Source organism: Pelophylax lessonae (assembly GCF_965119305.1).
Source record: "Pelophylax lessonae genome assembly, chromosome: 5".
Taxonomy (NCBI): Eukaryota; Metazoa; Chordata; class Amphibia; order Anura; family Ranidae; genus Pelophylax; species Pelophylax lessonae.
The window spans coordinates 126,271,895-126,287,687 of NC_138772.1; the positions used below are offsets into that span (position 1 = coordinate 126,271,895).

Here is a 15,793-nt window from a genome sequence, read left to right on the forward strand (position 1 = left end):
ATACAAAAATGTAAAATAAACACCAAAATTAAAAAAAATGGTGTGGGGCCCCCCAAAATCTTTACCAGACCCTTATCTGAGCATTTAATCTGGCAGACCAGAAAAAGGGGGGATGTTCCCATAACAGCTTGCCCCCACGTTGATTGAGACAAGGGTCTCTTCCTGAGAACAGTGGGAAGTGCTAGTGTCAAAAAGAAATAAAAACACGCACACGTTTTTGACTATTCCTTAATTATAGATTAAAAAAAAAAAAAAAAACACTGTCCCCCGATGTAGATCTATCATCAATCTCCATTCCCACAGCACTGCTGGCCAGAAAAAAAGAAAAAAAAAAAAAAGCTCCATCCGCAACGAAAGCTAACCGCCGTCTACCTGCTCTGCCATTCTTAAATTGGTAAGAGGCGGAGCCATCCAGCAACATCACCTGTGGCACCACCCCCATGTGACGTCAGCAATTGGTGCATGCTGGGTCGTTGATGTCATGTGAAGGTGTTGTCACCAGGTGAAGGCACCAGGTGTCACCGCCCCTTATTTTAGGAACTGTCAAATGGCAGAGCAAGCAGTTGGCGGTTAGCCTTAGTCGCAGGCAGAGCTTTTTTTTCTTTTTCCGGGTCCGGCGGTACAGCAGGCATTGTGAGGGACGATGGATCTACATCAGAGGACATTGTTTTTTTTAATTTTCAACAAAGGAATTGTCAAAAACTGTGTGTGTGATTTTATTCTTTTTGACACTTTTTTGGTGAATGGGTTAGGGGGTATTCGTGGGTACGGGTTGCAGGAAAGAAATTTGCACAATTATCCCATCAACACAGACAGTGCTGACAGAGGAATCCCTCCTACCAAACAATTATCTGCTCCTGGCGGGGGCAGGCGGGGGAAGCTGTCCCCACCAGGAGAAGACAGTGATTATCGCTAGTGGCTATATGAGCTTCTAGCGATAATCACAAGAGAATCCGGCAGGCTGGTTGTACTCAAGTCAACTTGATATATTCATCCTGCCCATTAATGGTTCAAAATTGGCCAGTTCCTGCTGAAATCTGTTCACTGGTTGCAAGAGCTTTTCGTATAGTATGATTACCAAGTGAATGAAGTGCACCCTGAAATCAATAAAGCTAACTAAACAGCTACTGAAGGTAAAACAGCCATAGTTTACACTTGCAAAGAATTGCAGGATTGGGCTATGTCATGTGTGGCCAAAAGATTTCTGACATTACTTCTTGCCATCGTATATTATAATATTAAATACACTAGAGCTGGCCGTACACTAGTAGAATTAAGTTTAACATTTTTTGTTCAATTTTCTAATAATTAGTAGGGCCAAATTGACTATAATTTTTGGCTGCAGCAATGAAAGAATTTGGGCAGGATGGAATTTATTTTTTTAATTAACATATTTCTAACTGTGAATATGGTTTTTCATTCAGGAAAGGCCATTCTTTCCAAAAGGGAATGTTAAAAGCAAGCAAAATTTTGAAAAACTTTTGATGGGCATTCTTAAAATCATGGACTGTACTTACATCTTTCATCCCAATGTATCCAGCTTTACCCCTTAAAACCTTTTTTTGCACTAATAGCACAGCGTATGGGTTTTAGTTCCTATGGTGCTTTATAACAAAAGTTTCATACAGAATTGCATAATTTGGGCATTTATTGTACACTGCAAATGGTGACAGCATCATATTTTTGAACTTGAGTTTACTCCTTAGTATAAAGAGTAGGTGTGTTACATGACATGCTCATCGGAATCTACACAACAACCCTATATAGCATATACACTGAACAAAATTCTAAACCCAACACTTTTGTTTTTGCCCCCATTTTTCATGAGCTGAACTCAAAGATCTAAGACTTTTTTATGTACACAAAAGGTCTAGTTTTCTAAAATATTGTTCACCAATCTGTCTAAATCTGTGTTAGTGAGCACTTCTCCTTTGCTGAGATAATCCATCCACCTCACAGGTGTGGCATATCAAGATGTTGATTAGACAGCATGATTATTGCACAGGTGTGCCTTAGGCTGGCCACAATAAAAGGTCACTCTAAAATGTGCAGTTTTACTGTATTGGGGGGGTCTGGGGGGGTCTGAAAACCAGTCACTATCACGCAGTGCAATACATCTCCTTCACATAGAGTTGATCTGGTTGTTGATTGTGGCCTGTGGAATGTTGGTCCACTCCTCTTCAATGGCTGTGCGAAGTTGCTGGATATTGGCAGGACCTGAAAAGCTGATCCAGAGCATCCCAAACATGCTCAATGGGTGACATGTCCAGGGAGTATGCTGGCCATGCAAGAATTGGGATGTTTTCAGCTTCCAGGAATTGTTTACAGATCCTTGCAACATGGGGCCGTGCATTATCATGCTGCAACATGAGGTGATGATCGTGGCTGAATGGCACAACAATGGGCCTCAGGATCTCTGTGCATTCAAAATGCCATCAATAAAATGCACCTGTGTTCGTTGTTCATAACATACCCCTGCCCATACCATAACCCCATAACCGCATCACCACCATGGTCCACTCAATCCACAACGTTGACATCAGCAAACCGCTCACCCACACAATGCCATACACGCTGTCTGCCATTTGCCCTGTACAGTAAAAACCGGCATTCATCTGTGAAGAGAACACCTCTCCAAAATGCCAGACGCCATAGAATGTGAGCATTTGCCCACTCAAGTTGGTTACGATGACGAACTGCAATCAGGTGGAGACCCCAATGAGGAGGACGAGCATGCAGATGAGCTTCCCTGAGATGGTTTCTGACAGTTTGTGCAGAAATTCTTTGGTTATGCAAACCGATTGTTACAGCAGCTGTCCGGATGGCTGGTCTCAGATGATCTTGGAGGTGAAGATGCTGGATGTTGAGGTCCTGGGCTGTTGTGGTTACACGTGGTCTGCGGTTGTGAGGCCGGTTGGATGTACTGCCAAATTCTCTGAACGCCTATGGAGACAGCTTCTTGTAGAGAAATTAACATTCAATTCAGGGGCAACAGCTCCCTCAAAACTGGCAACATCAGTGGCATTGTGCTGTGTGATATAGCTGCACATTTTTAGAGTGGCCTTTTACTGTGGCCAGCCTAAGGCACACCTGTGCAATAATCATGCTGTCTAATTAGCATCTTGATATGCCACACCTGTGAGTTGGATTGATTATCTTGGCAAAGGAGAAGTGCTCACTAACACAGATTTAGACCGATTTGTGAACTATATTTGAGAGAAATGGGCCTTTTGTGTACATAGAAAAAGTCTTAGATCTTTGAGTTCAGCTCATGAAAAATGGGGGCAAAAACAAAAGTGTTGCGTTTGCAATTTTGTTCAGTGTATTTCAGTACACATAACTTTTTTCAAGTGTTAAAGGAGAAGTCTTAGGACCTGAACTAAGATCTTTTAATAGGAAACAGCCATGGCTAAGGGTTATCTGTTAATTTCTGACATAGCTGGCTTTGAAGTTAATGTTACAGCTCAGAACAGACACTGCCTGGGTATAGTTTGGGAATGATCTATGTTTTTGTTCTGACGAATGAATACATTGTACTGATTGCGCCTAAGAAAATAGCAAACACTCACACATAATAACTGACTAGCTGAATGTGTTGTGATTGTTTTATTTATAGAAATGAAAGAAATGGAAATATGATGTATACATGTATGGTCTACAGGACAATAGCCACATTTGAATATAATTGCAACCTGTGTCCCTTTTATGTTCAGTTGTATTTGCTAAACTTTACAAAGCACAGATCTTTCTTTGTAAGTAGTTTTGCAATTTTATTGAGATCTCAAGTGAACATGATTTTTCCTGCTGGATTGCATTTGGTGCCCACTCCAATCTCTCAGACCTTAGAACAATCTTAGGTCTTATCTTAAAAGTGTTTTCTATACAGAACTAATAATTAGTAGATGCTGGAAAGAGAAGTCACCCAAGGTTTTGTTATAACTTTTGGAGACTCTACTCTGGAGTACGCATAACTGCAATATAATTTTACGTTGACTGTCCCATCAGTCTGATCTTTATGGAATTCAGCGCAACCTGATTCAGGAATCAACTATCTATACTTCTAGATGGGTCAGCTTCCTTAAATCAGAAGATTCTGTGCAACATCAACCATTAAAGAGATAGCATGGAGCTTATGGCGCTTTTCCACTGCATGGAACCAAACGGTTCGGCTCGCTTTTGTGCTTTTCCACTGCTGGTACCGCATGGTATGGTGTAGGAACGGTTCGGTACGGTACTGCGGCGCTTTTCCACTGCATGGAAGAGAACGGTACGGCTCTCAAAAACAGTACCACCTCGATTGTGGTTCCAAGAGGTACCATACACGGTACCATATCCCACATTCCTTTGCATGCAGCCACTACTAGCCACTGATTGGTCAGAGAATCCCACCCACCCCGTTGTTATCCCACCCACTTAACTTTAGTACTACTTTAGTGGAAAAGCAAACCATACCGTACCATGCGGTACCATGCAGTGGAAAAGCAAACCGGCCAAGCAGGGCCAAGTAGAGCCAAGCCAGTACTTGCAGTGGAAAAGTGCCATTTGTGTGTGCTTTTTTGAAAATTCCTGGACTGGTGTTTCACATGTCTTCAAAACTGGGGTTCCTGGAACCACAGGTTAGCAGTAACTGGTCTGCCTGAGGCACTAAACCAAAGTCTTAGCATGATTGCATAAAGCATATCAAAAGTCAATTTTTAGTTTTGTATAAAATAGAGAAACCTGACAGAGGTTCTAACCTCTAAAGTCCTAGTTTTTTCTTAAATAATATACAGGTTATACCTTCCTGCTCTATGCAAGAAAATGAAAAAAAAAGCACAGATACTCCTCTTCTGGGGTCCTCCTCTGGTGCTCCTGGCTCCTCCTTATTTGGGTGTGTCACCATAGGAAGCTGCTTCCTATCCTATTGTAGCACATCTGTGAGCTTGACTCATCCATAGACACAGACAGCATGGCTCGGCCCTGACAGCAGTGGGAGCCGATTGCTCCCGATGCCTCAGCAAAGCATGTGAGATAGGGGAGGGCCACTGCAGATGGGCCCAGCGCTGGATCAAATGATGGTTCAGGAAAGAATAGAAGGGGTAAGAGTGCCATACATATACTGAAACATTTTTTTTACCTTAATAAAGGGGATGCATTAAAGTAAAAAATGTTTAGGCTTTAGAACCACTTTAATTTTGACTAGGGTGTATCATCAATGTCTGCTAATAATAAAATAAAGACATATTGGCCTACTGATTCCTCTTATATTGAATTATATTGTAAATTAACTGTCTCCCTATAATAATCATAATTATGAGGTCACTTAAAGCAGTCTGTTGCAAAGTAAAGTTTAGAATCAGTACTCTTTTAAAGAGAAAGACAGCTGTCCCCAGTACATAAGCCAATTCAATCTGACAGAAATCTGCCTTCCAAATAGAACAGAACAGGTCAGATTTCCAAACATTAATATTTAAAAAAAGTCAGGCAAGCTCCTTCCACCCACACTTAGATGGAATGTCACAATTTGCATTCCCAGCAAAATTTTCAAGGTATTTTACATAGTCTAGCTCCCATAGGTAAAACATCAACTGGCAATATATATATGCCAAGTGTCAAGTTTTTTCTTTAAGTGACACGCTATGAGTTCAGACTATAAAATGAAGAAAACTTCCAGGAAAAAAAAAATGAAAGTTAGAAGTTTCCAAAGTCTCTTCTTCCGGAGATACAGCAGTCACTTCCAATGAATACTGCTGGCATTTCAAAAGCTGTCACTGGAGCTGTCCACTATTAGAAAATCCATAACCTTTATGTAGCAGCCCAGACAAATGGCCTCTGTGCATAAGAACATAAGAATATCCATAGAAAATCTGACATGTAATGTCAGATCATTAGAAAGCTGATCTTGAAAATAAGGGGCTACTAGTTTGAAATTAAAACTGACAAAACAATCAAACTTTATGAAGACATTTGCAAGGGTTTTTTTTTTGTAATAAATGTAGTTAAAGTAGAATCGTTGTCTAAGGGAAAAGAAAGACATGGTTCTAAAATGTTGACCTGTTACAATATATATATATATATATATATATATATATATATATATATATATATATATATATATATATATGTGTATATCAATTATCTATTCATAAAAAGAAAATTGCTGTTTACATCTGCACATGATTGGGTATTCAAAGTGAACTGAAATCTGTTTCAATTTTGGATAATTGAAGTATATATTCACTCAATTTAGTGAAGATTCTAAACTCTTTCAGTAAATCAGCCTCATTCTGTCTGACCACCTGTCCTGCTACCTCAAAAAGAACATAATGTCACTTTTATAGGACTACATTGCACTGTTTCCTAATTTTACGTGCAGCTTTAAGGAATTCTATCAAGCATGGTATGTAACTGATTTTTGCATATTCAATGTAGCCCTTTAAGCCATAATAAAAAAAAAACTTCTTCCTGCTGAATGGTACTTTTAGCAGTGTGCAGCTACCCATGCTTTTTTTTTTTAGCTTGCAATAGCTTGCCAAATAGCCTTAACCACTTACCCACTGGGCACTTATACCCTCTTCCTAACCAGGCCAATTTTCAGCTTTCAGTACACATTTTGAATGACAACTACTCAGTCATGCGACACTGTACTCATATGAAATGTATGTCCTTTTTTCACACAAATAGAGCTTTCTTTTGGTGGTATTTATTCATCATTGGGTTTTTTATTTTTTATGCTGTAAATGATAAAAGACCGAAAATTGTGTAAAGAAAATGCAGTTTTTTTGTTTCGTTTTGAAAATTTTGCTAATTTATTCATTTTTCTTCATAAATTTTGTCCAAAAGTTATACTGCTACATATCTTTGATAAAAATAACCCAAATAAGTATATATTATTTGGTGTTTCTGAAGATTATAGAGTCTAAAAGCTATGGTGCCAATCATTGAAAATTGATCACGCCTGATGTACTGCCGACCTATCTCATTTCTTGAAACACTAACCCAGGAAAGTAGAAATTCCCCCCAAATTACCCCTTTTTGGAAAGTAGACCTTCCAAGGTATTTAGTAAGAGGCATGGTGAGTTTTTTAAAGTTATTTTTTCTCACAATTATTTGCAAAATGAAGATTTTTTTCACAAAACTGTCATATTACCAAGTTATTTCTCACACGCTGTATAGGCATACTTGCAACTACACCCCAAAATACATTCTGCTCCTCCTCCTGAGTATGGTGATACCATGTGTGATACTTTTACACAGCCTGGCCACATAGAGAAGTCCAACATTCATGTAGCACCTCCAGGCATTATAGGAGGATAAATTACACATATCATTTCCTGTCAACCTTTCACACTTTTGAAGGCCCTGGAGCACCAGGCAATGGAAACGCCCACAAAATGACCCCATTTTGGAAAGCAAACACCCTAACACATAATCTATGAGTCAAAATGTAATTTTTTCCCTCAAGTTTTTGGAAAATGTAGAAAGAAAATTAAAATGCCTTTTTTTTTTTACACAAAGTTGTTCATTTATAAGATCTTTCTAACATATAGCATGCTATGTAAATAGCAAAAATTACACCCCAAAATACAAAATACTCCGGAGTATGGGGATACCACATACGTGAGACTTTTACACAGCCAAGCCACATACAGAGGCCCAACATTCAGGAAGCACTGTCAGGTGCTCTTGGGACATAAAATTACAAATTTAATTTCCTGACTACCCATTACACTGTTGTGAGGCACTGTAGGGCACTGATAAGCACTATAGTGGCACTGATGTGGCATGGATAAGCACTGATGTGGCACAGATGAGCACTGATGTGCATGGATGTGGCACAGATGAGCACTGATGTGGCACAGATGAGCACTGATGAGGCATGGATGTGGTACTGATGAGCATCGACATGGCATGGATGAACACTGATGTGGCACGGATAAGCACTGATGCGGCATGGATGTGGCATGCATTAGCATGGATGTGGCATGGATGAGGCACAGATGAGCACTAATGTGGCATGGATGTTGCATGGATGAGCACTGATGTCGCATGGGTGGGCACTGATGTGGCATGGATGTGGCACAGATGAGCACTGACATGGCACAGATGTGCCATTGATGAGCACTGATGTGGCACTGATGAACAATGATGTGGCATGGATGTGGCACAGATGAGCACTGATGTGGCAGGGATGAGCACTGATGTGGCATGGATGTGGCATGGATGAGCACTGATGTGGCAGGGATGATCACTGATGTGGTATAGATGTGGCACGGATGAGCACTGATGTGGCACAGATGTGGCATGAATGAGGACTGATGTGGCATGGGTGAGCATTGATGTGGCATGGGTGAGCACGGATAAGGCATGGATGGGACAGATGAGGCATGGATGTGGCACAGATGGGCATTAAAGAGGCACATATGGGCATGAATGAGGCATTGACAAGGCACATAGTGGCATGAATGAGGCATGATTGAGGTAGGCATGGGCATGATTGAGGCACAGATGAGGCACATATTGGCATGACTGAGGCACAAATGAGGCACAGATTGGCATGAATGAGGGATAAATGAAGCACAGATACGGCACAGATGGGCATGATTGAGGCATGGATGGGCATGATTAAGGCATGATTGAGGCACAGATGGGCATGATTGAGACACTGATGAGGCACAGATGGGCATGATTGAGGCACGGATGGGCCTGATTGAGGCATGGATGGGCATGATTGAGGCATGGATTAGGCACAGATGGGCATGATTGAGGCATAGAAGAGGCAGGGGTGAGCAGCGTTGGGGTCTCCCTCTTCTCCTCGCATGCTGTACCGATCGCTGTGTACAGCATGCAAGGAGAGGAGAAAACCGAACAGGACATGGGCCGGTTTATTGACAACTGATCGCTCCGTCATTGGACGGAGCGATCACGTAGTAAAGGGCCTCTGTCATTGGCCCTTTACCATGATCGGTGATGCGCCGGGTCTCATGAACCCAGGGAGCATGGACACTCCTGTGTGCTCGCTCCAGGGGGGCGCAGAGAGCGCGATTCTGGGAGGACATCATTGTACGCCCTTCCAGAATAAGCCGACCGCGCTGTAGCCGTCATTCGGCTATGGTCCGGTCAGCAAGTGGTTAAAGTGGTTGTAAAGGCTGAAAGTTTTTTACCTTTTTACCCAATCTCGATCTAGCAATGTGCACAAAAGCCGAGGCTCTCCTTCCTCATTGGCTGAGATGCAACAGCAGGAGCCATTGATTCCCACTGTTGTCAATCAGAGCCAGTGAGGTGGAAGTGGGGGGCAAGGCTAAGCCATGGTTTCTGTGTTTTATGGACACAGTGAGCCAGCTCAGGAGTGAGCACACATGAGGCCCCCATAGCAAACAACTTGCTATGAGGGCAATCGGCAAGGGGGAGGGGCCCAGAGCACTGGCGAAGGACCCAAGTAGAGGAGGATAGGGCTGCTCTGTGCAACACCACACAGAGCAGGTAAGTATGGCATATTTGTTCTTTTAAAAAGGCAGGCCTTTGTACTACATAGTTGAAGGTAAATTTCAAAAAAATTGTACAGAAAATTGTATAATGTATGGCCAGCCTATGCTTTATAAAACATCAGGGTTGATTTACTGAAACTGCAAAGTGCAAAACCTAGTGCAGCTGTGCATGGTAGCCAATCAGCTTCTGACTTCAGCTTGTTCAATTAAGCTTTGACAAAAAAAACCTGGAAGCTGATTGTTTTCTATGCAGAGCTGCACCAAATTTTGCACTCTCCAGTTTTAGTAAATCATCTCCATTGCTTTTCTTTGGACAATGGGAATAGTCATAACTTGATAGTATTTACACTTGTCTTTGGATTAGATCTTAACATCTTTTCTACTTTGGACTGTATAACGTATGTGTGTGTAACTAGAATAAAAGAGACCATCAACGCGACTTACTGTTGAGACTGCTGGACAGAAATACATAGAACAAACAAAATAGGAAGTCTTGATCTGTGCATATAAATAGGTCTCTCTCCAAGAATAGAAATTGATCAGAATTCCTTCCATTTATGACGAGTTTCTTAAACTTCAAAGTTATCTAACCGTGCATGTGACAGATTTGCCTTAAAGCAGGCAATAAAGCTGACCATAGACATAACACTATGGTCCAGTATGTTGGCATAATCTGATGGAGAGGTCAGTTTATTTCAGAGGAAACAATAGTGGACAGCTGAAAATATCCATTCCCCCGAGATTAGTCAGTCTGGTGTGTCTAGTGCAGTCTATAATGAACAATAGACAAGGTGATCATCATACAATTCAATCTCCCCTGCTTTTCAATTTTGTTATATACAGGGCTGGAAACACTGATCAGTGATCGCCGGTGTCTCATCCAAAGTCCCAAAACTGCCCATTTTTTGTACATTATCTGGGATGGAGACGCTTGCTTTACAGACGGGTGTCTCATTCAAAGTCCTCTTTTGTCTTCACCATCTATATTAAAGGGATGGGGGTGTGTGTTTCCTAGCTGATCACCTTTAGTTTGCACCCTGTGGCTACTACATAGCCATTCGTTTTTCATTACCAATCATGGATGGGAGCAGGTTGGGGGAGGATTGGGCCATCTCCAAGCCCACCTGTTTCCCATCCATCCATACATCCATCCATCTATCCATCAACATTCATGTGCTTCCATTGTGGAGACACTCAGACACTCAGGATGAGTAGTGTTAGGAAGTGTTAGGACTGCAAGATACACAGGGTGCCTTGTTGTTGGCCTTGCAGCTTATACATGCGTTTGCAAATGTGTGTTAAATAAACCCCTGTTTTTAACCTATTTTGTTAGACTGGTTTATTTTGGTTTGTTAGCAGACTGGTGGGTAAGTATATCAAGCTAAGGACTGGCTGGTTTCCACACACCTTCTTTAATCCCCCTTGCTTTTCAATTTTAGTAAATCATCTCCATTGCTTTTCTTTGGACAACGGGAATAGTCATAACTTGATAGTATTTACACTTGTCTTTGGATTAGATCTTAACATCTTTTCTATTTCGGACTGTATAACGTATGTGTGTGTAACTAGAATAAAAGAGACCATCAACACGACTTACTGTTGGGACTGCTGGACAGAAATACATAGAACAAACAAAAGAGGAAGTCTTGATCTGTGCATATAAATAGGTCTCTCTCCAAGAATAGAAATTGATCAGAATTCCTTCCATTTTTGAAAAGTTTCTTAAACGTCAAAGTTATCTAACCGTGCATGTGACAGATTTGCCTTAAAGCAAGCAATAAAGTTGATCATAGACATAAAACTATGGTCCAGTATGTTGGCATAATCTGATGGAGAGGTCAGCTTATTTTAGAGGAAGCAATAGTGGACAGCTGAAAATATCCATTCCCCCAAGTTTGGTGATCATCATACAATTCAGTTAAAAATGGCCAAATCAGGTCACAGTAAATTTATATTTAGGGGGTGCCGAAAAATGGATTTAAATCCTAATTAAAATCTTGAAATCTTTACCTACCATGCACTTGTTGCAGGATACTTGTTCTTTTTAAAGTATTCACCCAATATTGCTTCTTTTAACCTCTGTTTCAACTTCCTTTGTAAGGGTAGCAAGGCTACTCAAGCTGCTTAGGAGGAGCAGTGTTGTCACACTTGGAATATGCATTCCCTCTGGGTACTACAAGCCCATGCACAGTGCGTCAGAGCTTTCATATTTTAAAAACAATGAGGCCTTCACTCCCTCAGCACTGTCTATTTCCTCTCCCATAGACGTCTTTCAGTTCAATGTGAAGTACAGAAGACGTAATTTTCTCAGTGTGAAGAGCCGTGGCCCTGAAGGACCAACCAACAGAAATAACACTGGCCCACAGACAGCAGACATTTTAGGGAGTTTTCCAGTTTTCTATGTTACTAGTTCAGACTGTGCATCTATGCCAGATACACTGAAATTAGGGAAATGGGGGCAAGGAATTGCCGTGTGCAATGATGGAAATTTAAATGAAGAAAAATGTCAGTTTGAAATCTTAACCATCCACAACTTTCACACTTCCCATCCTGTTTTTTGGACAACCAGCATCTGCACATTCCATGATGATTGGATCAAAGTCCCTGCTATCTGTGTGGATGTACATGCTGACTATGTTCCTTACACTCATTGGAACTGAAGAAGTGGCTTGGATGACCTACGAAATGTCTTCAACATTGAACAAAAAATCCAGCTGAATGTGACTAGCTACTCTTAGCTTTACCATGACCTGACTATATGAGGACTTTCACAAATAAGTTTTAGCTAGAGTTTGGCTTTAACAGTAGTTCTTTGAAGAGAAACAGATCAGCTATATTTGGTTCAGATAAGACCCTTCTACACGAGACGGGCTCTGTTGGAGTCTGCCTGCTCAGTGGGGAACCTGTCCAATGATCCCCACTCTCCTCTATTGGCAGTCGGATGCCAATAGGTCCGCCTGTATGTTCACACCCGACTGCCATCCAATCTGCCATATGGATGGGGAATGGATCCCCATCCATCGGTTTTTAGTGAATAGCATCGGATGGGATGTCCACATGTGTCCGTTGATACCCACCGATCCATATTTTCTTAAAGCAGTATTAAACCCAAAACCAAAGATGTATTATATTGCAGCCTGCTAATCAATAGATGTGGTGACTGCATCAGTTTTTTTTTCTTTGACTCTGTTCACCTGTTTTCACCTGGTGATCAGCAGCATTGTCAGTAGGGGGGGGGGGGTAAAAGTTGTACATGAGTAAATAAAAGTGCATCATTTTAATTATCCCTGCCAGTGTTAAGTGGCTTGTCTCATCCATGTAAACTGATACATTCTAAAGGAGAGCTTGAGTTTATGTAAAGCAACACCCTTGATTGCTAGATTACCAGATGAAAATAAAAGAGGGAACAAATGCAGCCATCATATCTAAATATTAGTAAGCTGCAATATAATAAATGTTTGCTTTTGGGTTTAATAATGCTTGATTATGTTTCTTCAAAGTTTTGCTTTAGAAAATGACATTTCAGAGTAAAAAACATTACTGATAGGTTCTTGTACAGGCTCGGATGTAGGTAGGAATTTCCTAGTATTGGGACTGCAAATACTGGGGGAGATTTACTAAAGCCGGTGCACTCAGAATCTGGTGCAGCTGTGCATGGTAGCCAATCAGCTTCTAACTTCAGCTTGTTCAATTAAGCTTTGACAGTAATCCTAGATTCACACTGAGGCCGGCTTAAAGTTTAGCTGAACTCACACAATTTCAAACCGCCATCAGGGGCAATTTCACAGACACCTGTAGGGGTTCCTGCACAGATGTCTATTGAAATCGTCCCACAAAGTCGCCAAAAGTAGTGCAGAAACTACTTTTGGGAATCGGTGCAGCGCCGCAAAGTCAGCGTTGCATCGATTCGAACGGTGCCATTGCTGGCAATTGGTTCCGATTTGACATGTGATTTGACATGTCAAAAAGCATGTCAAAACAGACCAATGTGAACGTGGGCTAAAACCAGGAAGCTAATTGGTTTCAATAAGGAGATGCATCAGAATTTGAAGTCTCCAGTTTTAGTAAATAACCCTCATTGTTACCCCAAAATGTCATAAATAATGTTATTGTCACTGCAATATACACATATGAAACGAAAACTTACTCATGTAGAATTTATTGGTTAAAAAAAGTCATGGTGCAAAATCTTTGATGCCAGTACTGCTACACCAAAAATTCTGCTCGCTTTCATAAGTTAAAAAACAATGCACTATATATCAATATCATCACAAACTTACATTTGTATACAGCTGAATTTCTTTTAACAATGGTCTGTGGCAAGCAATGTGAAATAGCATAGTGACGTAAAAAAAATAATATTAATTATTGATTAGCAGCATTTCTTTAAATGCAGGCTATTCAGGATTCCAAAAAATAAATTACAAGCAGTTTTGAGATCTCTAATGATCTAAATGTTGAATTTTCAAGCTCCCTCTAGTGGCCAACATATGTCACTAATTTTAAGCTGTGCTACACATCAAATCCAGGAACAGAAGAAGCATCAATAAGAATCGTATACTATGGACATGCTGCATTCATTTATTCAGCTGAAGTATTTCAATAGTATTAACTATGTAACTATAAGTTCAAGTAAAAAAAAAAAAAGTCATGCTCATTTGTTTGTTTACAAGGACATGCAATTTAAGGATTATCTACAGAGAAATGATAAATAATAATAAAAATTGTAACCAGCAAGTGCATTTAAAATTGATATATGTATGCCAGTATGAAAAAAACATAGCTACAAGTATCTGTACACATAAATAAATCAAATAAATATAATTTTGTGCTGAATGATGTACTGGATGTTGGAAACTATCTGTTCAGTGATAGATAAATTCTATTTCTCCATAGAAAGTAGACCAATCTTTCATTGTTTTTATGTTGGTTCTCATCGCCGCATCAGGCAGGGGGATGTTTCAAGAAGAATGCTACCTAATTGGGCTGATTTACTAAAGCTAACTTTTCATGTAAATCACGTGAATATTCACTCCAATTGCCCATCATGTGAAAAGCTAATTCCTGCTCACTTTGAATGCCCAATCATGATTGGATAACTGAAGTCTATATTTACATATTCATGCATCTTACTGTTTGAACATCCTCAGCTCCTTTAGTACAGTAAATCACCTTTCTCATCCTAATTACTAGTGATAAGAAATAGGTCCAATCTGACATAGAAGATAAGGCTGGGGAAAGGATGGCCCAAATTTTTATCAAATTCATACCAAATTAATTGGAGGCCCTGCAAGCACCATCACTCCATAAAAGTCAATTTAAAAATTGACCAAGTGGAAAATTATCATGCAAAAATCACTGCACCCTACCAGATGCAGTCAATATTCAGCAGTGCCACTAAATCTAGGCAGACGCAAATGCCGTGGTTGCCGAATACAATAGTTGGCATCCCTGCCTTTTAGGGGCATAGTTGGGGGAACTGATGTTCTCTGCCTCAGCCCACAGGCTAATCTAGAGAAAATCGATCTTATATTGCCAAACCTGAAACTGTTCCTCAGTGCACAACATGGGTTAAAGGGAATATGAAAGGGGATATGATGGCTGCCACTGCCAACCTCTCCTTTAATTTGCCTTTTCCTGTGCCGGGTCAGTGACTCAGAAATATTGAAGCCATTGGATTAGAATGACAGCCAAGCTTCATTTTCAGAAGGAAGTCAGCAATTCCAGCCTCAGCATTTCTCGCAGTAAGGGGTATCCTTTGATTTATTAAAACCATAGTATGGCAGTAGAAATGTTTCAAAAGACTACATAAACAGACATTTAAGTAAAAATGTTATATGTAAACCAAAAACCCCTCATATACCATATACAAAATATAAAAATGATGTACAACAAAGCAGCACATAATTGTAATGTCCTATACTAATTACTGGGAGCAAGTTGTACTGCGTATTTACCACTTGATCAGGTTTTATCAGCCATTGATAATTTGAGTAGATACCCGAATGACTACGTATTGACTTAATTTAATGTTAGTATGAACTGACCACTAAGCCTACTAAGGGCAAATACAGGTTCATTTAGTAATGATGTATGTATTTGTGCAGTGTACTGCTATAAGCAATATTTTAGTACATAATGTCAGTTGGATGAGTTGAGTTGATATTGTCCAGACTCTATTAAATACAGTAGCAAAATTCAGAAGGTTTTGTACAGAGGTGGAAATGTCTGCATTAGCACTGGTAAATATTAGTTGTTATTTTGTACGCAGGTACATGTTTGTTAGGTATATTAGTCCATTAAGAGCCACAGTAACAGGTATAAAG

General features: G+C 40.3%; 1 protein-coding gene across 1 annotated transcript in view; it reads right to left on the minus strand.

The window, feature by feature from the left end:
* The window catches only part of LOC309556008 (histone deacetylase 9-like), a 903,604-nt gene that overhangs the window by 124,235 nt on the left and 763,576 nt on the right, over positions 1-15,793 (minus strand). The window lies entirely within an intron of this gene.